At 37.7% G+C, this 23975-nt stretch overlaps 2 long non-coding RNA genes across 5 annotated transcripts; one reads left to right on the top strand and one right to left on the bottom strand.

The window, feature by feature from the left end:
- Positions 1-8856: 8856 nt before the first annotated feature.
- Positions 8857-14455, top strand: LOC141349038 (uncharacterized). Of its 3 annotated transcripts, XR_012368471.1 has the most exons (5): positions 8857-9040; positions 11291-11727; positions 12957-13122; positions 13198-13286; positions 13373-14455. It is a non-coding gene; the product is annotated as an uncharacterized lncRNA (long non-coding RNA). The 3 variants fall into 3 exon arrangements; XR_008639322.2 differs by lacking the exon at positions 11291-11727 and having other exon boundaries at positions 13373-14448; XR_008639321.2 differs by lacking the exon at positions 11291-11727 and having other exon boundaries at positions 12957-13106; positions 13373-14447.
- Positions 14456-18510: 4055 nt separating this feature from the next.
- On the bottom strand, positions 18511-23425 carry LOC141362875 (uncharacterized). 2 transcript variants are annotated; one of them, XR_012368439.1, is made up of 3 exons: positions 23241-23425; positions 19063-20974; positions 18511-18763 (listed from the first exon to the last, which is right to left on the bottom strand). It is a non-coding gene; the product is annotated as an uncharacterized lncRNA (long non-coding RNA). The 2 variants fall into 2 exon arrangements; XR_012368438.1 differs by having other exon boundaries at positions 19063-19329.
- Between the last annotated feature and the right edge of the window lie 550 nt (positions 23426-23975).

The following is a 23975-nucleotide window of genomic DNA, read 5'->3' as shown; positions in this document are numbered from 1 at the left end:
GTCAACTGGGAAAAGAGCAAACTCTGCCCCACGCAGAGGATCTCTTTTCTCTGTATGGAACTGGGCTGCGTTTCTTAAGTTAAACCTTAACTACAGGTTTACATTTTCTAGGCGTGTTTCCCGAACTGTACCTTAGCGGGTTTCTTAAGGTATACTTTCTTACGTACGACGTTACCAGGTGCTGTCCATGGCGATGGTGCTGAATAGGTTGATATCGATTGCTCGACAATCAATTGTTCACTTTATGTAATGGGTTGAATAGGGACTTCGCTGCGTTATGAGAGAGCGGTGTTATTTATTAAAGAAACATTTCAGAAATAGAAAAAGTTACATTTATTAGGAATATCTGGTAAAAATATTTCAAATTTAATATAAACCTTGTATATTTTATTTTATATCAAACCCATGCAAAACTCGCAACTTCATGTCCAAAAGTATAATGCATAAACTGCTCCAATGCATCCAGTATTCCTTCACTTTAAAGGATAATTTATATTAGGGGTTAATAAATGCGTTGCACAGGGGAATAAGGTGGGTCGTGCAAGTCACCTGGCTTGGCATTACACTAAAAATATATAAAAACAAATTGTTGTTCATTAGTTCACGCGTTTATGTGCTTGGACACTGCGCAAGCAGCGCGTTTAAAATGCGGATAACGCTTAATGGACGCGTTTCTGGAGCCGCGCCTGTCTGTTTACCTTAAATATAACATAAAATATATATTATATGATATATAATTGTTGTATATGATTGTTTTAGGTTTTAGCTTTGATTAGTTTTAATGTGGAAAATTTGTTGACCTTATACAAGCAATAATCAAGTGGAGCATTTTCTTTTGAGTGTTTATAAAGAATTTGGCATGCAGCTGCCTCAAAGTTAGAAAACATTAAAAAACTTTGATGCAAAGTTGACTTAACATCAATAATAATATTTAGGAAAATCAACAATTATGATTTCGTGATGAATGTGCTCCCGTGGTCTGCGATTTTACTTGATTTGTTTTATTGCAGCTATAGATTCGCCCTGCCATAGTTTCACCAACTCCTCCACCCAAACTCTTTTTAAATAGTTTCTTAAGCCTGTAATAGTTCGAAGCTGATGTTCCTTTGGAAAAAATATAAAAAAAATCTAACAACCATCAGTGTAATAATGTCTAATTATGTGAATATTTTAATCTTTAAATAAAAAATTGCCTAATTTAACACGGAGTGTACTTCAATTTTTTTTTACAGATATTTAGTTATATAGACTGCAATCTACACAAACGTTTATCACAGTGATGGCCCCTAGCGGAGTCAAGTGGGATAAGGTATAGCTAAGAGTGCTTCAGACCAACCTTCCGAACGAACGACTTACAGAAGTGATACGTAACTAAGAACGTTTCGGGAAACACGTATTAACGATAAGGTACAGCTTAAGGTACAACTTAAGAACGACGTAGAGCTAAGAAGGTTTCGGGGAACGCAGCCCTGGACTCGATCGATTTATCGGCACATTTAACAGAAGAGCGCGTCCAGTCAATTCTGACTTGCCTCGGTTCATTTCGAGGGAAGAATGCAGTCCTGCTGAAACAATTTCAAAAGCTCCTGGGGCATATGGGGCATGGTGCCAATTCACATCCTATCAGTACTAAATAAGTCGAAATTAGATTTAGTATTCCCATCTCTTCAAAGCACTCAAATGTCTACGCTTTCACATAACAAAACTTTGTGTGTGCTTTTAGGGCATAGTATAAGTAGGCAAATTGGGATGCAGGCAGAGACTTTGTTGTCTTTGTTGGTGGCATAGACATAATAAACATCATACAGCATCAATATATTATGCACTACACTATTGTCTGTTTACTTTGATAAACTGTGTACTAAATCTATGGTGATATAAATGCAATTCCCATTTTATCTTTAATGGAGCACTAAATAACCTGTAGATTGATCATTAATGCGAAACATGAAATTATAAACACAACTTGTAATTTCCATGCTCAAAAAAGCTTTCTGGGGTAACTGATGTAAACAAGTCAAGAGTTGCGTGCTGAACATGTTGTCATAGTTTGGAAGGCAAATGTGGCCAGGGCTTTGAGAAAATCTCATTGTTACTTTCGTCGTACATTACTTGTGCATGCAAAAATATGACCGGACACACCATAAAGACAGACCAGGAAATTTGACAAGGAAAGTCAGAAAATTATTAGTTTTAAGGATTTCTTAATTCTTATAAAGAAATCCTCCAGTACAGATAAGAACAAACCACTTTAACTTTCAGAAACATCTGCAGTTTTGACATAATAAATAAGAAAAAAAGAACATTGTATATGTCTGAGACAGGAACAATGTTTAATGAACTACTTTTGACAGTATTTGCAACTCAAAAGATATCAGTAAAACCATAAATATGTAAATATATTTTCCTATTTTTTTTTTTTTTTTCAAATTGAAATCTCAGAAAAGTAAATTACATACCTAAATTCATGTCATTTTTTTATTCTTTTTTTGTGATACTGTCACGAATTTTCGTGTTTTTTCATGATCGTATAACGAATTTCTGTTTATGTGTCATTGTCACGTATTTGTCACGTAATGGTTTAAATATCTGAAAATATAAAAAAGAAATCAGAATTTTTTTATAAACCAATACTTAAAGTGACATCCTAACACAAACACCAAATCTAACCCTAAACCGAAGTGATAATGGTTTGAACATAGGAAAAAGCAGTTGAATAACCAAAACGTGAGAATGATACATAAACAGAAATTTGCGATACGCTCACGAAAAACGTGAAAATTTGCGAAAGTATCACAAAAAAAATGTATGTGACTAATAGGTAGGTAATTTCGTGAGACTGGGTAGCAACACTATTATGTTGTAATTGTGTATTTTATTCATATTAATTGATTACATTCTAGTGATTTTATTTCTTGGCAGAGCCCGCTCTGTCGTTTCTGTAAAGATGTTGTCTCTTGAAGTCATCCCAGAGACTTTTATATGCAGTAAGCTCCTTCGGGGTTATTCAATCTATGTAAATGAAGAGTTTCGTTGCAAAACGAGATAACCACCGTTTTTTTAATTGTTCAGAAATTGCGTTTTTTGGGTGTGCATTCCAATTAATTTCAATGCAACTGCAGTTGGTTTGTTTTGATTTAAACCTTCATAACTTAAAAAATACAGCTAAGTAGCACCATAAAACAAAATAATAACATGATAACATAATAATAAACATGTTTTGACAAAAATGTAAAAACAATGGATTTATCTCATTTTGCAACGAAACTCTTCAAATTTCACTTAGACCAAAGTCCACAGTTTTCCTTTGTACTCTATCACTCCAGTGGCACTGTGCAGCACTGTATGAAGTCGAACACACACAGTATCAAACAGGGACTGCCCGGACAACATTGTCTCGTATCACTTCACATAGGATTGTAAGGAGATTAGGAAAATGTAAAAATGAGAATGTAGTCACTTCGTAACTTTTTTACAATGCATTACAAAAATCTGAAAAACTAATTTGCACAGAGATGCAAACTTAAAAAACCTGGCATTATGCAAACCATTTAAGATGAAAGGAGGGACTTATGTCTTATTTAAATTGTTTAAGTTTAAACAAACCACACTCACAAAAATAACATTGGTGAATGGCTGAGTAATCTGTGCCTTTGGTCTTTTTCTCTCACTGTCAATAGATGATGTTCTGCGAGCGAATCTGTGAAAAGTTGATGTGTTTTTGTTAAGATAATGGACAAAGTAAGGTGTGTAAAAATAATTTAATCCAATGGGTCTCATTCACTAATAATTGCGTAAGTTTTTCGTATTTATACCCACACATGAATGTGTATACGCACATGAATTTGTTCTTATACTTGTTCTTGCCTTAGTGAATTTGGAGTCTTCAACATGAGCTGTGGAAATTTGCATAACACTCCCAAACCAGCAAAATTTTAGAGCAGTTTGTCACTGAAAAGCCAGTGCTTTGTGTCCACTGGAGTAACAAGAAGTATTGGATGCGATTAAGACATTTATTAATATGCCATTTAATTAATATAGAGTTGCGCATTTGTATCTAAAATAAAACAGATAGGAGATCAAGTGATTGACGTTTGGACTTTTCATTACATTTCTTTACATTAGGCGTTATGCAGACACTTTCATATTGCTTTTTATATCGTTCATATCATATCTAAAGCGTGAAGATTTGTCATTATGTGCATCTTCTTTATGTGTGTAGAAAAAATAAGTAGGCTATAATAATATATAATATAATGTATATAATAATAACAATATTAATATAGAAAATATTATAATATAAAAAATAATAATGTGAATTTTATATATCAACATTATTATATACATTATAGTTATAGCCTGGTATTTGATTATAGCGTTTGTGATTATTGCATACGCGTGGTTTATGTTGTTCTTGAATTTCTTCATACATTTAGAAGAAATTTTGAGTTTTTGAGGTTTTTTTTTTGAGTCTCAATTGTTAAATGGAAATGAGCTAGCTTTACCTTCCTTTAAGTCAGTAGACACCGGACAAAATGTAAACTCGGAGAAAATGGATTTAAAAATGACATTATAAATATATAAACTTTGCAGCACAAATAATTTAATAAAAGCATCTAAAAACAGATGACAATGAGATCTGGCTTTATTTAGTAATGAAACTTTATTTCTGAGCTTTTTCCATTACTTTTCCTTTGTAATCATTTGCATACATTCCTAACAAATGTAAAGTTGGTGTTAACATATAAAGTGTGTTTTAGGAGAGTGTTGACTGACTCGCCTTCACAGAAGAGATGAAGATTGTCGTGTTTGCTCTTCTCCTCTCAGCTCATTGTGAGCTGACAACAGCTCTGAAAAGACAACACTTTTATTTTAGTAATGTCACGACATGGACACAAGCTCAAAGTCACTGCAGAAGCTACTATGTAGACCTTTCCAGTGTTGACAGCCAGGAGGAAATCCCAGCATTACGCACTGCAAGTGGGCTTAGTGGTTCATACCCAGACAGCTGGATAGGTCTGAAAAAAATCTCTGCAAACAACTGGCAGTGGAGTGATGGAAGCCACAGAAGTTTTGTCATCTGGGGAGCTGAACAACCAAATGAATCAGGCAATGATGTCTGCACTATAGTGAATAATGGCATATTGTTTGACAAGAAATGTACAGATTCATTTCCTTACTTGTGCTACAACTGGGACACTGAACTGATTGTGGTTAAAGAGAATAAGAGCTGGGAGGACGCGTTACAATACTGCAGGACTCATCACACTGATCTGGCCAGTTTGCCTACAGATTTACATCTCATCCAAGCCAAACAAGCCACTGCTGAGACATCAAGTGTGTGGACAGGTCTACGGTTCCTGGCAGGCTCATGGATCTGGTTAAGTTATGAGGATCTGGGATACCTTCGTGCCCAACTGCCAGCCTGTCCTGCCAATTACACTTACTGTGGATCTCTAAACCTGAAAACTCAGAGCTGGGAGAACAGAAACTGTATGGAGGAACGTAACTTTGTGTGCTATTAGAGAGGAGGGTGAGTATCAAAGACTTATGTTTATGAAGTTTTGCATTTATACTCGTTGTGGATATTCAGTGTTGGCTGAATTTATGGATACATAATGTTTTTCAATATTGATTTTTGTGTAATACCTTAAATTACAATATGTTGATCTTCTAGGTCATCATAATAACATCTAGTTTTGTCTTTTTTCAAAGGCTTTAAGAAGATCACACGGGAAAACATGACAAATGTAATAAGTTATGTCTAGGAAGCTATTCATTCAAAACACTAATATGGTAAATTAGCAAAACATAGTGTGAACAATTTATCTAGTTCAGTGCTTATATTTGACATGAATATAAGCTTTATGTATATTGATGATTAATATCAAAATTATGCAAAATACGTCTTTCTTTTATTTAACCCAAGGTTAGTTTGATGTATGCCTGATGCATAAAATGGGTTGCAGTTATTTAATATTTAAACTGATAATTTATACTATTATAAATTACAAGTGCGGTATATGTATATTTTTAATACATGTTGCTGTCCCATCTCTTTTCCAAGCACTCAAATGTACACCTTCACCATAACAAACACAGTTGGTGTGCTTTTAGGGCATAGTATAAGTGGGTGAATTGGGATGCAGGCAGAAACTTTGTTGTTTTGTTGGTGGCATAGACATAATAAACATCATACAGCATAATTACATTATGCACTATACTAGTGTCTGTTTACTTTGATAAACTGTGTTTTAAACCTATGGTGATACAAATGCAATTTGAATGTCTGAGCCGATGGTGTAGTGGGCAGTGCTATTGGGTACAGAAGCACTTCTGGCTGCCCAAGTTCAGATCTCAGCTCGAGGTCCTTTGCCTATCCCATACCCCTCTCTGCCATCTCCTTAAATACTGTCTATTAATAAAGTCAAAAATGGTACAAAAATAATTTGCATTTTATTTTTGTTGGCCTCCTATAGCTCAACTGGTAGAGCAGTATGATGTGAACAAAGCTATGGTTCCCTTTCAGTCGGTCAGTACGACGTCACGCTGTGACGGACGAATTGGGAACTCACTTAGAGAGACCAATCTGCTTCGAGTACTACTAAAATGCAAATGAACTTGGCATTGAGATATTTCCATAATGCTGGCGCCGCCCGCCAAGTGCGTATATAAGCAGCAGGTGTAAATATGGAAATGAGCTTTTTCGCTTCGAAAGCCGGCAGTATCTGCTACTGAGAAGCTACTTTACTCTGTTGGGATCGATTGCTGAAGTTGGTTGGATTAGCAATATCACAGTGGACGCTTCGCAGTATTCCATGGCTCTGTATCTTTTTTGTTTTGAGTTTAGTGTGTGCGTTGCCTTTCCCTGTGCGCATCATCAACTGAGCATCTGAGTGAATTTCCCTAAAAGAGTGATACGGAGAGCTTTGTGCCTTGTTAAAGGCAGCCACTCTCTCGTATATCCGGAGATCAGCGTCGTTTTAAGGATGGCTTTTCGTCCGTGCGATCTTGGGTGCAGCAAATACATGGGTCCAAAGGGTGGTTCTTACTGCGAGAGCATGTCCCTTGTGGATTTGCGGAGACGGTTGTCTTTCCTCCAGGAAAAATGCAACCTGCGTCCTGCGAGTGTTGAGCGTCGCCACGGTGCGGCTGTGAGGCTCTCAAAGGATGACCTCCGCATCACTGTGCTGAACCGGCCGGGGGATTCGTCCTCCGGCATTCAGCCTCCTCGTCCACAGCCGGTAGAGGTCCCAATGGAGACTGCAGCGTCGTGTTCTACGATGTCTGTAGCACAGAGATTTAACGCTTCGGCATCTCGCCCGTTTGAGTCTTCGGGTCAACTGGGAAAAGAGCAAACTCTGCCCCACGCAGAGGATCTCTTTTCTCTGTATGGAACTGGACTCGATCGATTTATCGGCACATTTAACAGAAGAGCGCGTCCAGTCAATTCTGACTCTCCTCGGTTCATTTCGAGGGAAGAATGCAGTCCTGCTGAAACAATTTCAAAAGCTCCTGGGGCATATGGGGCATGGTGCCAATTCACATACTATCAGTACTAAATAAGTCGAAATTAGAATTAGTATTCCCATCTCTTCAAAGCACTCAAATGTCTACGCTTTCACATAACAAAACAGTAGGTGTGCTTTAAGGGCATAGTATAAGTAGGCAAATTGGGATGCAGGCAGAGACTTTGTTGTCTTTGTTGGTGGCATAGACATAATAAACATCATACAGCATCAATATATTATGCACTACACTATTGTCTGTTTACTTTGATAAACTGTGTACTAAATCTATGGTGATATAAATGCAATTCTCATTTTATCTTTATTGGAGCACTAAATAACATGTAGATTGATCATTAATGCGAAACATGAAATTATAAACACAACTTGTAATTTTAACTGAGGTAAACGACTATCAAATTACAAGGTACAATATTTTGCAGCTCCGTCAAGAGTTGCGTGCTGAACATGTTTTCATAGTTTGGAATGCAAATGTAGTCAGGGCTCTGAGAAAATCACTTTGTAACTTTCGTCCTACATTACTTGTGTCCATGCTCTTCACTACCGAGCAAACAAATTCATGGAAAAATATTCCTGGAAACACCATGAAGGCAAATCAGGAAATTTGAAAGTATTACTATTCATATTAATTGATTACGTTCTAGTGACTTAATTTTTTTATCTTTGTAATGATGTAGCCTCTTGATGTCACCCCAGAGACGTCTATATGCAGTACGTCCTTTTAGGGTTATTCAATTTATGCAAATTCCACTTAAAACCTCACTGAGGAAGATCTGGCTTTTGCATCATTCCCTCTGTCCCGCTGGAACAGGAATGCTTCCCACTGTTATCTAATTGTTACTGAGTGGGTTGTGACCAGCCTTCTTTGCATAAAGCCCTGTCCGATCTTCCTCTAATAGCAAGAGACTGAGAGGCTTATGCAGGGCATGGGTAGGGTTTTCCAAACCATAGACCATCACTAGCTGTGGTTCAACCTCTTTTTGTTCCATATTTGGTCTCATATCAGCAGCTTATTATTTAAAAGCGTTTAATCATTTGAGGCCCAATTGTTAAATGAAAATAAATGACATCTTGAGCTAGCATAATTTTCTCATCCTCATGTTTTGATCTAAATCTGTATGAAATCCTTTATTCGGATGAACACAAAATAAGATATTTTTATAAATGATGGTAAGCACACAGTTGACGGTACTGTTTTTGCTACTATAGAAGTCAATGGCTACAATCAGCTGTGTGCTTACCATCATTTATCAAAATATATTTTTTATGTTCATCAGAAAAAAGAAATTGATACAGATTTACAACAACATGAGAAACATTAGCAACCTGGTCTCATGGGAAATACGTACCTCTGTACACTTTTTTGCAGGACCACAAATATGTACTAACAGGTACGTATTGCTACAGTTTTGAAAAATAAACGTCCACTGGGGTCGCTAAAGAGAAGAACTCCATGTGACATAATTAGGAGTTGCATTACATAACATCGCGAGATTTAACAACGCATGTTGGTAAGTTAAGTCTCTTTAATTCGATATAAAGTTTATTACTCTATATAAATCAGGTTAAACGTGTTCAATTCAATCGCTGTTTTATATCTGTCAGTTCTGCTTAGGTTTATTATATCTCAAAATGATTTTAAATCAGCACATCGTAACTAACTTAAAGCGATTATCTTCAGCTTTTACGTGACGTGATGCAGATTCGACCAGTTTATAATAGTCATATTAGGATAAAGGTAACGCGATACGCGTCGAGTTTACCATGCTTTACCACGGTAACAGTTTCGGCTACTGCGTGCTAAAATCCGATTCGCGTCGAGTTTACCATGCTTTACCACGGTAACAGTATATTTCGGCTACTGCGTGCTAAAATCCGATTCGCGTCGAATTTACCATGCTTTACCACGGTAACAGTATATTTCGGCTACTGCGTGCTAAAATCCGATTCGCGTCGAATTTACCATGCTTTACCACGGTAACAGTGTATACTCTCACCTCAGGCCCCCCCCTCCCAGAATGTTTTAGATGTCTTCATATATAACACCTCCCTTACGAAAACTAACCATGGTTTTATTGTGGTAAAAGTGTAGTAACCATGTTTTTTTGTGTATTGATTACTATGAGCAAAACCATGGTTTTTCTACAATAAGCATGCTTAAACTATGGTTTTTGAAAACCATGGTAACTACAAAACAACCATGGTTTTGACAAACACCTGATTCCACTCATCAGTCTTGTTCCAGAATGTTTAAAACGTTCCTTAATTAACACACTAACAAGCTAATGAACTGAATCAGCCCTTACAAAATTTAAACATGGTTTTATTCCAATTAAAACCAAAAAAAACATGGTTACTGTAACTACAATAAGCATGCTTAAACTATGGTTTTGAAAACCATGGTAACGACAAAATAACCGTGGTTTTGACCACCATAGTTTTCAAAAACCATAGTTAAACCATGGTTATTGTAGTTACTGCAGTAACCATGTTTTTTTTTTTATTGTAGTAAAAACCATGGTTAAATTTTGTAAGGGCTGATTCAGTTCATTAGCTTGTTAGTGTGTTAATTAAGGAACGTTTTAAACATTCTGGAACAAGACTGATGAGTGGAGTCAGGTGTTTCATATAAGGAGACATTTAAAACATTTTGGGAGGGGGACCTTGAGGACTGAAGTTGGGAACCACTGACCTAAAGGATTATTAGGAACACCTGTTCAATTTCTCATTTATGCAGTTATCTAATCAACCAATCACATGGCAGTTGCTTCAATGCATTTAGGGGTGTGGTCCTGGTCAAGACAATCTCCTGAACTCCAAACTGAATGTCAGAAATGGAAAGAAAGGTATGGCGTTTAATCAGACCCAGCACACACAAAAACCACGCGTGAGTGAGAGATACGAGCACGCGAACACTATTCGAGCGCTAAAAAGCAGAACACAATTGTGTAAAGCATCCTTGCGAGAGCGCACCTCCGCTCAGCACGCACAAATGCAGTCACGCGAGCAAGGGCTTGGATGAGCTTTTGCACGACTCTGACTCTCTCTATGCTCTCACAGCTGTACCACACACGCTCGCTCGATCAATATGACTATTGGGTCTTTGGGGGCGGGACATTGACTGATGTCTTCGTGCCTATGATTGGTTGGTTGATTTAATCAGTGATTCGTTCTAAGATCTTCTGTTCTCAATTCGTATCCAGTCAATCTAGGTAGAGAAGACACGTTTTAATAGGACCATTATGTCGGAGCACGTCATTTTAAAACATTGTCTTGTTTGATCCATGCAATAGGCTGCAAACCAAACAATAATGCCAATTTTATTATATATTTTGTTTACTGTTTATCATCCTGCAATATATACTATAGGCTACATATTGACATTGTCAGGTTACAGAGTTGGTTCAGACTTAGCATTAGCAAACTTTAGTATAGTCCTGTACATATATATAAACAAACTAGATTTGAACTCCAATTATATATACTCCAATATATATATATATTAGTTTTTGTAGCCATTCTGTATCTTTTCAGGGTTAAAATAGCATTTCATTTTACTCTGTTGTTGTATTTGAGTTTCATTTCATTTGCCATAATATGGTTGTTAAATTATCTACATGTTAAACAACAAACAAAATACATACCTTAAAAAGGGGCATATTGTTTGGTTATGTTTGCATGGTTTAAACAAGACTAATGTTTTAACATAGATTACCTACTCCGACATAATGATCATATTAAAACATGTTTTCTCTACCTAGATTGACTGGAGATGGATTGTGGAACAAGAGATCATGCATGTCACTAATCAAATCAAACAACCAATCACAGATGCAGAGACATCAGTCAATGTCCCGCCCCCAAAGTCGCCAAAGTAATCACGAGCGAGCGCGTGTGGTGCAGCTGTGAGACCATAGAGAGAGTCGAGCAAGTGCTCATCCAAACCCTTGCTCACGTGACTGCATTTGTGCGCGCTGAGCGGAGGGGCGCTCTCGCGAGGATGCTTTTTCCGCGTGCGAATAGTTTTCTGCGCGCTTGTATCTCTCCCTCGCGGGTGGTTTTTGTGCGCGCGACTTTTGGGTCTGATTAAACGCCACAGAAAGGTTTTAAGGATTTAAGCAATTTTGAGTGTGGTATGGACTGATTCAAGCTGACAGAAGAGCAACTGTGACTGAAATAACCACTCGTTACAACCGAGGTATGCCGCAAAGCATTTGTGAAGCCACAACATGCACAACCTCGAGGTGGATGGGCTACAACAGCAGTAGACCCCATCGGGTACTACTTATCTCCACTACAAATAGGAAAAAGAGGCTACAATTTGCATGAGCTCACCAAAATTGTTGAAAAATGTTGCCTGGTCTGATGAGTCTCTGTTGAGACATTCAGATGGTAGAGTCAGAATTTGGCGTAAACAGAACGAGAACATGGATTCATCATGCCTTGTTACCACTGTGCAGGCTGGTGGTGTAATGGTGTGGGGGATGTTTTTTGGCACACTTTAGGCCCCTTAGTGCCAATTGGGCATCGTTTAAATGCCACGGTCTACCTGAGCATTGTTTCTGACCATGTCCGTCCCTTTATGACCACCATGTACTCATCCTCTGATGGCTACTTCCAGCAGGATAATGCACCATGTCACAAAGCTCGAATCATTTCAAATTGTTTTCTTGAACATGACAATGAGTTCACTGTACTTAAATGTCCCACACAGTCACCAGATCTCAACCCAATAGAGCATCTTTGGGATGTGGTGGATGGGAGCCTCGTGCCCTGGATGTGCATCCCACAAATCTCCATCAACTGCAAGATGCTATGCTATCAATATAGGACAACATTTCTAAAGAATGCTTTCGGCACCTTGTTGAATCAATGCCACATAGTATTAAGGCAGTTCTGAAGGCGAAAGAGGGTCAAACACAGTATTACTATGGTGTTCCTAATAATCCTTTAGGTGATTGTATTAAGTGCGTTGTTTGTAGCTCTAGCATGATAAGCGTTGCATTTACCATGCTTTTACCACAGTAACTATAGATCTACTGTGTTATTTGTAGTTAAAACAATACGCATTGAAGTTACCATGCTTTTTAAGATAAGCATGTATGTTGCATTGTTGCTTTGTTTTAATGCCATCAAAACTTGAATTTCTTACACTCTGCGGCTCCAGAGTGCGAGTGAAATGATTATAATAGCATCAGGCAGAGGAAGCAACCGACAAACAGGTTAACCTCAAAATCATCATTAAATAATTTTCCGACTTCTAACAAATTTCAACCCTGGACAGCATTAATTTAAATATTCATACATTTGTGCAAAATATACTTTGATCATTCACTTGTATGTATCATACATAAATGCATTTATATAACATTTTAAGATAAAGTTTTAAACTGTACAGATTATGACAAATCACATTTGTTTCTTAAGATGGAAAAGAGAGAAGACAAACTTCACCGAAAGATTTAGGAGGAAAAGGCCAAATTCGTTGTGACTATAGATGAGTATAACAGGGCAGCACCTGAAAAACTGCTGTCAGCTGATACAATTCTGGCATCTGGGAGTTACGCATGGCCATGGGTATGGAATGAGCATGGTATGTCTTGTTACTCATTCCAATTTAAATATATTTAGTATAATGTGTATTTATGTTTTTACTTTCATGCTGTAGGACGGTCGTCACCAATCCTGGTCATGGGGGGTCTCTGCAGATTTTAAATGAAACCTCTGCTAATTAGCCATGACTGCTGCTTCCTACTGGTAAAGTGTATGGTTCTCTAAATTCTGCAGAGCATGGATTACAATTATATATTAATTACTAAATATTTGTTGTTCTTGTTTGATAGGTACAGACCAGGAGTGTGGTTTCTCTGACAGTGGAGTTCTAGGACTTCACTTCCTGCTAAAGAAAAGACAATACTACATCATCTCCTCTGTTTGCCAGTTGTACTGTACTGTGCTTGACAACTTTTCTGAGCTGTTTGGGAACATAGAAGATGATGATTACTTTAGGGAAATTCACATGGATTAAGAGGATATCCACTATTGTGGTGGTGGTGGTGATGATGATGATGATGAGGATGAGTATGAAAAGTCATTGTTTCCTCAGTCAGTATAAAGTGTACACTCAAGTCAGATTTTAAAGACAAGGTCAAGGTTAAACCAGGATTATGCCTTAGCTAAAATTGGACATTTACACTACTTTTAAAAATGTGACTAACAAATAAACTTACTGATGTGCATCTTGAGACAAAATTATGGCACTGATATATTTAAAGATATGTCAGTAAAAGTTTTTTTTTTTGTTAAGACAGCTCAAATATACATTTTAGTTTGGGACTAGGCTTAGGCCTTGTGATCGATTGAAGTTGCAATTCACTAGTGTAGTGGATGAAAACTTGTTTAGAATGATAAAGTTGTCTCCCAATAGTTAAATAGTTCATCTTATTTCCCCACGTCCCAAGTTACCTTATGTCATCTATGTGATTATATCTGTATTTTATCTTGTGTATATTACTGAAACTGCCAGTTGACCTTTTTTCCTTTAATATTAAGCATCACATACGATATATAGACTCCACCACATAAATATAGACTGTCTTTTTTAGTTTCAGTTAATTAAACAAGACTGTATGCTGTGATGTTTATCTTAGTAATGTTTTACATTGTTTACATTTACATTACAAAGGTGTTGTGAAAATATGTAATTTTATATTGTTTGTCCAATCATTTTTATATTAGATATTGTAATACGTTGCTGATATTAGTGTTATTATTACTGATGTAACATTTATGACTTTTTGGACAGTGTTGTAAAATGCTTTCATTGTTATTCATAAAGTGACAAATAAAATTGACCAAATTCACGTGAAAACAACTTCCTGTTTTTTATCATAAATTGTACTATTATGATATGTATATTTAATGTTACAAACTTCATTGCTCTAGAATAAAAATCTGTAATTAAAGTATTTGCACAGGCTCATTTCTTTGATTGACATGTAGTCAACGCTTTATGACTAAATGTTTGATAGCCTAAAAGGATAATGGTTATGATAGCAGTCTACAGCCTATGTGCCAGGCAAACCAAACAAATCGATCTACCATCGAAAATGTTAGTATTATATTTAATAAAAAATATCAATATTAAACAGAACATATAGACACGTGTCAATTCAGCAGAATAAAATTAAAAGATCCTTTCGAAAACTTATGGACAGGAGGTCTTTGGTCAGCTAAGTTGTCATGGTGTTCTTTCGCTGCGCAGACCAATTACAATATGACATCAAAGTGCCGCGAGATCGGACTGCTCTTCGTGTTTTCGAGTCCCTCCCGCGATACTTTGATGTCATACGACAATTGGATTTTCGCAGCGCCACATGAATCTTCTTTTAACCCATATAAAAAAGTATTCCATGTCGCAAATTATGTTTTGGTGCTACTGTTACACTTGAAATGCTATCAGCTAACAATAACGCGTTTCTTAGCTGAGAAAACTGAACTACAAACCCTGCTGAAAAAAACAACATCAAACCAGCATGCGGACCAGCATGGGAATACTGGTCTATGCTGGTTTAGCTGGTGGTCACCAGCATACCAGCACCAAAACACAACATATGCTGGTCTTGCTGGTATGGGATGTTGGTGCTATTGCTGGTTTGGTGCTGGTTTAGCTGGTGCTAATGCTGGTTTGGGGCTAGTTTAGCTGGTGTTCACTAGCAAACCAGCACCAAACCACAACATATGCTGGTCTTGCTGGTATGCTGTTTTTTCAGCAGAGAATGTCAGCACCATGTTTCCCCATTGTCAGCAATAATATGATGGAGACTTATGGATAATGTAGTTTAACACATTTAGGGATTAAAATTAAATAAATATTACCTTTAATCACTAAATGATTATCCAAATATGTTCATTATGCAAACTTCTGTATATGTCATCTTTGAGGGGCAGGGCAGGTTAAAATCTGGTATGGTTAACATGTCTTAAAATGCAGGTATACTACCTTTTCATGTATGTCTGAAAAGTGTGTCCAACATTATTTAGTAAACACAGCATAAGTAGTTTTCACTTTGATGCACTAATTAGACATTGATTTACAGACTTTTGAAATAGGCTTTTGTCCTCTTACAGAGGTTTTAGGCCTACTGGGCACTTGGGTGTGAAAGGGCAGTAAAACATACACAGATGTATTTGCATAATAAAAGACAACAAACTCTGCTGCGTCACATTTATAACACTTCTTTTTTCTTCTGTTTTATGCACTCAGAAATATGGTACAAAAACTTTCACTGGGACAGAACTCCTTCAAAACAGGTGTTGGCAAGGTCGGTATTGCCGATGTCCTGCAGATTTTAGCTCTAACCCTGATAAACATTGCCTACAAGTAGTTTAAGATGACTCTTTAGACCTTGATAAGTTGTTCATGTGTGCTTAGAGCTGGAGTTAAACTCTGCAGGATATCAGCACTCCAGACTGATGTTGCCTACCCGTTTTAAAAAGGTCCCAGGGGTGGGCATTCCTGGTCCTGCAAAGTGTAGCTCCAACCCTAATTAACCACACCTGAAAGTTCTAATCAAAGACTGCAGGATGAATATGAAATGTCTTTTAGGTGTGTTTGATTAAGGTTGAAGCTAAACTTGGAGGACAGTGGCCCTCCAAAACCAATGCACACAGATTTATCCACATTTGGTAGGCTACCAATATTTACCCATATGCACTCCTTAGGTACTCCGTGTAGTTTCTGAAAGGGCACCACCCCAGTGTCAGCTTTTGTGACTTTATTCTTCTGAGAGTATTCCTACATTAAGATCACATTAGGTTTTATATGGTGTTTTGTGAATTTATATGATGCATTTGTCAGTAATTTTGAAATAAACAGTATGGCTAGGCCACAGATTTTTGTTTATATATTTTATATATATATATATTTTTTACAAAATGGCAACGAGAAAATTGTAAATACTTAAGCAATTCATTGTCATAACAGGATAAGAAGTCAGGTCACCCTTATTTTTATACTAAATATTGTTTTAAAGTAGTTACAAAGTAGCAATCAATGAGGTAAAGATCAATTACAAAACAATTTCTATTGTCAAGAAGATATAGTGTGAATTTAGCTGAAGCAATTTAAAAGTTAACTCAGTTCAATTAAACTGCCATGTAATGTTTATCAATCATGAAACATTTTAATCAGCTAAAAGCAAATCTAAAAAGACAATGGTGTTATTATCACCTCAGTTCCAGCTTTACTATTACATGACAGTGCCCCCCCCCCCCCCATAAAAACAACAACAACAGCAATGCCCATTTAAAATAGGTTTCATCATTTATTTTATTAGTATGATCTGTAGAACAAAATCAAGAGTACAGAGATGACGGTAAATAAAGACAACCATGTAAACATTCAGTAGACATGTAAAACTTAATTGTTTACCAGGCCACTCAATATAACAACAAGGTTCAGAGTTCATGTAGGTAGTATGTAGCACATTATTGTCTTAAATATTCATTTCTAGGAGAAGGAAATTTGTATTTCCTTTTTATCCAAATCAATTATGAAATAAAAATCACAAGAACTTATTTATACAATTTTGTATATAAACATCTTTAATACATAGTATTCACCACACATTAGTGTAACAACAACATGTGTAGATGTGTTGACAACAAAACTGTTTTTTTTCCTGATTTTTATATCTAAATATCAATACATTTTGACAACAACAGACCTTCAAGAATAAGACAAACTAAAGTGTTAAACAAAATGTATAGAATAACTTTCTATGATGACAAATACTGTATTGATATGTATAATGGCATGTTTTTAAACAGACACATACTACTGTACAGCATCCTCAGACACCCAGGAACTTCTTGCCACTATAAAGGAAAAAAAACAATTTAGTTGTACACAGTGTTGTTTAAAAAAACAGAGTGCCGCAGGGGTGACCTACTTTTGTAGGCTAACCCGGAAGTTAGCAGTACAATGTTTCCCTTTCTAAAAAGCCCATTCATTATCCCATAGACTTTTGATTCAAATATGAATAGGCTTTTTATTGAGGGAACCAGTGTCCCGCTAATTTCTGGGTTAGGCTACAAAATAAGCCATACCTGCAGCACACTATTAAAAAGATTCTGTCATCACTCGCTCTCATGTTGTTACAAACCTGTTTAAACTTCTTTGTTCCGATGAACACAAAGAAAGATATTTTGAGAAATGTTTGTAACCAAACCATTCATGGACATTTACTTTCATGGTATTCTTTTGTCCTACCATGGAAGTGAATGGGGTCCATGAACGTTTAAGGGCGCACTCACACTATCCAAACCAAACTGCGCTCGGGCGCGTTTGACCCCCAAAGCCTGGTTTGTTTGAAAAGTGTGATTGCTCTGTTTCGCGCCCGGGCACGGATTGGTTAATCGCGCCACGGCCGGGTTGCAGAGGTGGGCCAGAGCCCGGTTCACTTGGGCTCAGGCGCGGAAGGCTGTGGTGTGAGCGCATTCGCGCCTTAACGCGATTCAAAAGGTGAAGACGTCAGCTGCGCGACCACTCACCTTCATCTGCCGCCGTAAAAACCTTTTGATGCGCGCAGCGGGGTTACGTCAATGTCCGAGCTGCGCACCTGACAGATCAACTAAGGAATATGATGACATGTGAGAAGGCTGTCTGTAATCGCGCACCAAACGACTCAGAATAAAAAACACACTTATTATTATGGTGGGTTCCAGTGTTAAGGGAGAGCTTTTTTCAAAACAATCGCATTTTAATGACGAAAGCGCGCCCGGACTCGGATCGACAAAAAGTACAGTGTGAGCGCGTGCACCTGGGGGAGTAGGGAGGGGTGACAATCGCGCTGGGGCATGGTTTGGTTTGGTTTGGATAATGTGAGTGCGCCCTAAATAACCAATAACCAGTAAACTCGAGTGGATTTAATTTAGCAACTATCAATATTAAAATAAAAGTAATTTACCACATCTGTGGTCTCTGGCCGCAGTTGCGGGGTTGCTGACAGTAGTCGCAGGGCCTCTGATGGTAGTGGTGGACTCTCTGGCCACAGTTGCGGAAACGCTGACTGTAGTGACAGGGTGGTTGATTGTAGTGGTGGGGCCTATGATGGTAATGGCAGGGTCTCTGGCCACAGTGGTGGGGTCGCTGACTGGAGAGGCGGGGTCTTCGGCTGCAGCGGTGGGGTCTCTGACCATAGTGGTGGGGCAACTGACTCTAGAGGGGCAACCTGTAGAAAATTGCAGAGAACCATTAGACATATCAATTACAAAAATAGTGTATAATGAAAAAGTCAAATTAGTGTTACATTGAGTTATGACGCCCACATTGCCATGAGTTAAACCATATAATTAATAAACAATTACTAAAACATCATACAACCAACATTTTCTGGAGGGTCAAGGGCAAACATGTAGGTAAACAAGTTAATAGGTGGTCAAATGTATAAATACATTGGCCAACCTCCAAAAACAGCCTCATATAGTCGCATGATAGGTATTAAAAGATGGCTCTGAATACGTTTTTTACCTTAAATTTTGGTAGAGTGGTGCAGGATTCTCTGCAAAGTTATAAATAACATTGGTAAGACACCAAGTATTTCCAACTTGTGGAGCTGAGAAGAGAAAACAAAATAGACTAAACCAGAGTATCCAGTCAAACAAACATAATAAGAAAACAAATATAAGTATGTAGTGCAAATATGAGTATCTATTTATTAATATTGATCATTTTGCAGAAATTGCCATCTTTTTAATTTGGTTGCCCACTGTCCATCAAATGACTGATATGGAGTAACTGCAAGACAAAAACAATGATTGGACATGAAAGGTATTAAAAGATAGGTAAGTGTTGTGATAGCGCTGCTTTTATTACAAATTAAAAGGCTAAACTACAGTGACTGTGTTTAAACCATGGCAATGGTTTGTGTTACTGTGCTTTAACTGAATACAACACATTAGTACAGTTACTGTGCTAAAAGCATATATGCAATGCTTACTGTACCATATACCACAGTAGACCTACCATTGTAAGGTTTGTGTTTACTAAAAAAAGGGTTTGGTACTATGCATTAAGCACATGTACCACAACAGAAATAACTTTACTATGGTAGCAGCACGATACAGGTTGTGTTTTCTAGGCTTTAACTAAAAATAACACACTAAATCTACAGTTACTGTGGTAAACGCATGGTAAATGCAATGCTTATCAGGCTTTAACTTCAAACATCGCAGTAAATACACCCACCTAAAGGATTAGGAACACCATACTTATACTGTGTTTGACCCTCTTTTGCCTTCAGAACTGCCTTAATACTACGTGGCATTGATTCAACAAGGTGCTGAAAGCATTCTTTAAAAATGTTAACCCATATTGATAGGATAGCATCTTGCAGTTGATGGAGATTTGTGGGATGCATATCCAGGGCACAAAGCTCCCGTTCCACCACATCCCAAAGATGCTCTATTGGGTTGAGATCTGGTGACTGTGGGGGCCATTTTAGTACAGTGAACTCATTGTCATGTTCAAGAAACCAATTTGAAATGATTTAAGCTTTGTGACATGGTGCATTATCCTGCTGGAAGTAGCCATCAGAGGATGGATACATGGTGGTCATAAAGGGATGGACATGGTCAGAAACAATGCTCAGGTAGGCCGTGGCATTTAAACGATGCCCAATTGGCACTAAGGGGCCTAAAGTGTGCCAAGAAAACATCCCCCACACCATTACACGACCAGCCTGCACAGTGGTAACAAGGCATGATGAATCCATGTTCTCATTCTGTTTATGCCAAATTCTGACTCTACCATCTGAATGTCTCAACAGAGACTCATCAGACCAGGCAACATTTTTCAACAATTTTGGTGAGCTCGTGCAAATTGTAGCCTCTTTTTCCTATTTGTAGTGGAGATAAGTAGTACCCGATGGGGTCTACTGCTGTTGTAGCCCATCCACCTCGAGGTTGTGCGTGTTGTGGCTTCACAAATGCTTTGCGGCATACCTCGGTTGTAACGAGTGGTTATTTCAGTCACAGTTGCTCTTCTGTCAGCTTGAATCAGTCCATACCACACTCAAAATTGCTTAAATCCTTAAAACCTTTCTGTGGCGTTTAATCAGACCCAAAAGTCGCGCGCACAAAAACCACGCGCGAGGGAGAGATACATGGCGCAGAAAACTATTCGCACGCGGAAAAAGCATCCTCGCGAGAGCGCCCCTCCGCTCAGCGCGCACAAATGCAGTCACGTGAGCAAGGGTTTGGATGAGCGCTTGCTCGACTCTCTCTATGCTCTCACAGCTGCACCACACGCGCTCGCTCGCTCGAGATTACTTTTGCGACTTTGGGGGCGGGACATTGACTGATGTCTCTGCATCTGTGATTGGTTGTTTGATTTGATTAGTGACATGCATGATCTCTTGTTCCACAATCCATCTCCAGTCAATCTAGGTAGAGAAAACATGTTTTAATATGATCATTATGTCGGAGTAGGTAATCTATGTTAAAACATTAGTCTTGTTTAAACCATGCAAACATAACCAAACAATATGCCCCTTTTTAAGGTATTAATTTTGTTTGTTGTTTAATATGTAGATAATTTAACAACCATATTATGGCAAATGAAATGAAACTCAAATACAACAACAAAGTAAAATTAAATGCTATTTTAACCCTAAAAAGATACAGAATGGCTACAAAAACTAATATATATATTAGTTTTATAATATATGAACAGAGTTGGTTCAGACTTAGCATTAGGAAACTTTAGTATAGTCCTGTACAAATATTTTATATATATATATATATATATGTGTGTGAAATTTAGTTTGTTTATATATATGTACAGGACTATACTAAAGTTTGCTAATGCTAAGTCTGAACCAACTCTGTAACCTGACAATGTCAATATGTAGCCTATAGTATATATTGCAGGATGATAAACAGTAAACAAAATATATAATAAAATTGGCATTATTGTTTGGTTTGCAGCCTATTGCATGGATCAAACAAGACAATGTTTTAAAATGACGTGCTCCGACATAATGGTCCTATTAAAACGTGTCTTCTCTACCTAGATTGACTGGATACGAATTGAGAACAGAAGATCTTAGAACGAATCACTGATTAAATCAACCAACCAATCATAGGCACGAAGACATCAGTCAATGTCCCGCCCCCAAAGACCCAATAGTCATATTGATCGAGCGAGCGTGTGTGGTACAGCTGTGAGAGCATAGAGAGAGTCAGAGTCGTGCAAAAGCTCATCCAAGCCCTTGCTCGCGTGACTGCATTTGTGCGTGCTGAGCGGAGGTGCGCTCTCGCAAGGATGCTTTACACAATTGTGTTCTGCTTTTTAGCGCTCGAATAGTGTTCGCGTGCTCGTATCTCTCACTCACGCGTGGTTTTTGTGTGTGCTGGGTCTGATTAAACGCCATACCTTTCTTTCCATTTCTGACATTCAGTTTGGAGTTCAGGAGATTGTCTTGACCAGGACCACACCCCTAAATGCATTGAAGCAACTGCCATGTGATTGGTTGATTAGATAACTGCATAAATGAGAAATTGAACAGGTGTTCCTAATAATCCTTTAGGTCAGTGGTTCCCAACTTCAGTCCTCAAGGTCCCCCTCCCAAAATGTTTTAAATGTCTCCTTATATGAAACACCTGACTCCACTCATCAGTCTTGTTCCAGAATGTTTAAAACGTTCCTTAATTAACACACTAACAAGCTAATGAACTGAATCAGCCCTTACAAAATTTAACCATGGTTTTTACTACAATAAAAAAAAAAACATGGTTACTGCAGTAACTACAATAACCATGGTTTAACTATGGTTTTTGAAAACTATGGTGGTCAAAACCACGGTTATTTTGTCGTTACCATGGTTTTCAAAACCATAGTTTAAGCATGCTTATTGTAGTTACAGTAACCATGTTTTTTTTGGTTTTAATTGGAATAAAACCATGTTTAAATTTTGTAAGGGCTGATTCAGTTCATTAGCTTGTTAGTGTGTTAATTAAGGAACGTTTTAAACATTCTGGAACAAGACTGATGAGTGGAATCAGGTGTTTGTCAAAACCATGGTTGTTTTGTAGTTACCATGGTTTTCAAAAACCATAGTTTAAGCATGCTTATTGTAGAAAAACCATGGTTTTGCTCATAGTAATCAATACACAAAAAAACATGGTTACTACACTTTTACCACAATAAAACCATGGTTAGTTTTCGTAAGGGAGGTGTTATATATGAAGACATCTAAAACATTCTGGGAGGGGGGGCCCTGAGGTGAGAGTATACACTGTTACCGTGGTAAAGCATGGTAAATTCGACGCGAATCGGATTTTAGCACGCAGTAGCCGAAACTGTTACCGTGGTAAAGCATGGTAAATTCGACGCGAATCGGATTTTAGCACGCAGTAGCCGAAATATACTGTTACCGTGGTAAAGCATGGTAAACTCGACGCGTATCGCGTTACCTTTATCCTACTATGACTATTATAAACTGGTCGAATCTGCATCACGTCACGTAAAAGCTGAAGATGGCATTTAATCGCTTTAAGTTAGTTACGATGTGCTGATTTAAAATCATTTTGAGATACAATAAACCTAAGCAGAACTGACAGATATAAAACAGCGATTGAATTGAACACGTTTAACCTGATTTATATAGAGTAATAAACTTTATATCAAATTAAAGAGACTTAACTTACCAACATGCGTTGTTAAATCTCGCGATGTAATGTAATGCAACTCCTAATTATGTCACATGGAGTTCTTCTCTTTAGCGACCCCAGTGGACGTTTATTTTTCAAAACTGTAGCAATACGTACCTGTTAGTACATATTTGTGGTCCTGCAAAAAAGTGTACAGAGGTACGTATTTCCCATGAGACCAGGTTGAACATTAGCCTGGGAAAACCCAGACAACTTCCGGCAAATTTAGATTTGCTTTGCAAATAGTCTGGCAAAGAGGGCAAAGAGGCCATTCAAGCCATTTCTAATGCAGAGAAATCGCAGCTTTACACGATGACAAGCGCATCGACGGTGAAGCAGATTTTGTACAGTACAAAGATGGATGCCGCTGTGGAACATCACTCAAATCTCGTCTTTTTTAAGCCATTTAAGCTTTTTCTTTTTGTTAAAACCCGAGCAAAGAACAACACTCAAAGCCTTCATGCCTCAAGATGTTATTGCTGTCTTACTGACTGAATCCTGGAAAAGTCTCTGCATATGTCATCTCCTTCATCGCTGTGATGGTTTTAGGTCTATCCAATTGGACACAGAGGCATTTGAAAGACGTCCGCTGGTGAAACCACCTTTGGAAATTATTTGTCCATGAAGCTTTGTCAGACCATAACTCAGTTACTACTGAGAATGGTCTGGTTTTAACCAGACAAGAGAAAAAAAGGGAAAATGATAAAAATTTCATTTTTGGGTGAACTATCC

Source organism: Misgurnus anguillicaudatus, unplaced genomic scaffold (assembly GCF_027580225.2).
Source record: "Misgurnus anguillicaudatus unplaced genomic scaffold, ASM2758022v2 HiC_scaffold_29, whole genome shotgun sequence".
NCBI classification, from domain to species: domain Eukaryota; kingdom Metazoa; phylum Chordata; class Actinopteri; order Cypriniformes; family Cobitidae; genus Misgurnus; species Misgurnus anguillicaudatus.
The sequence above is the reverse complement of the archived record's forward strand: the minus strand, read 5'-3'. Positions and strand labels throughout refer to the sequence as shown.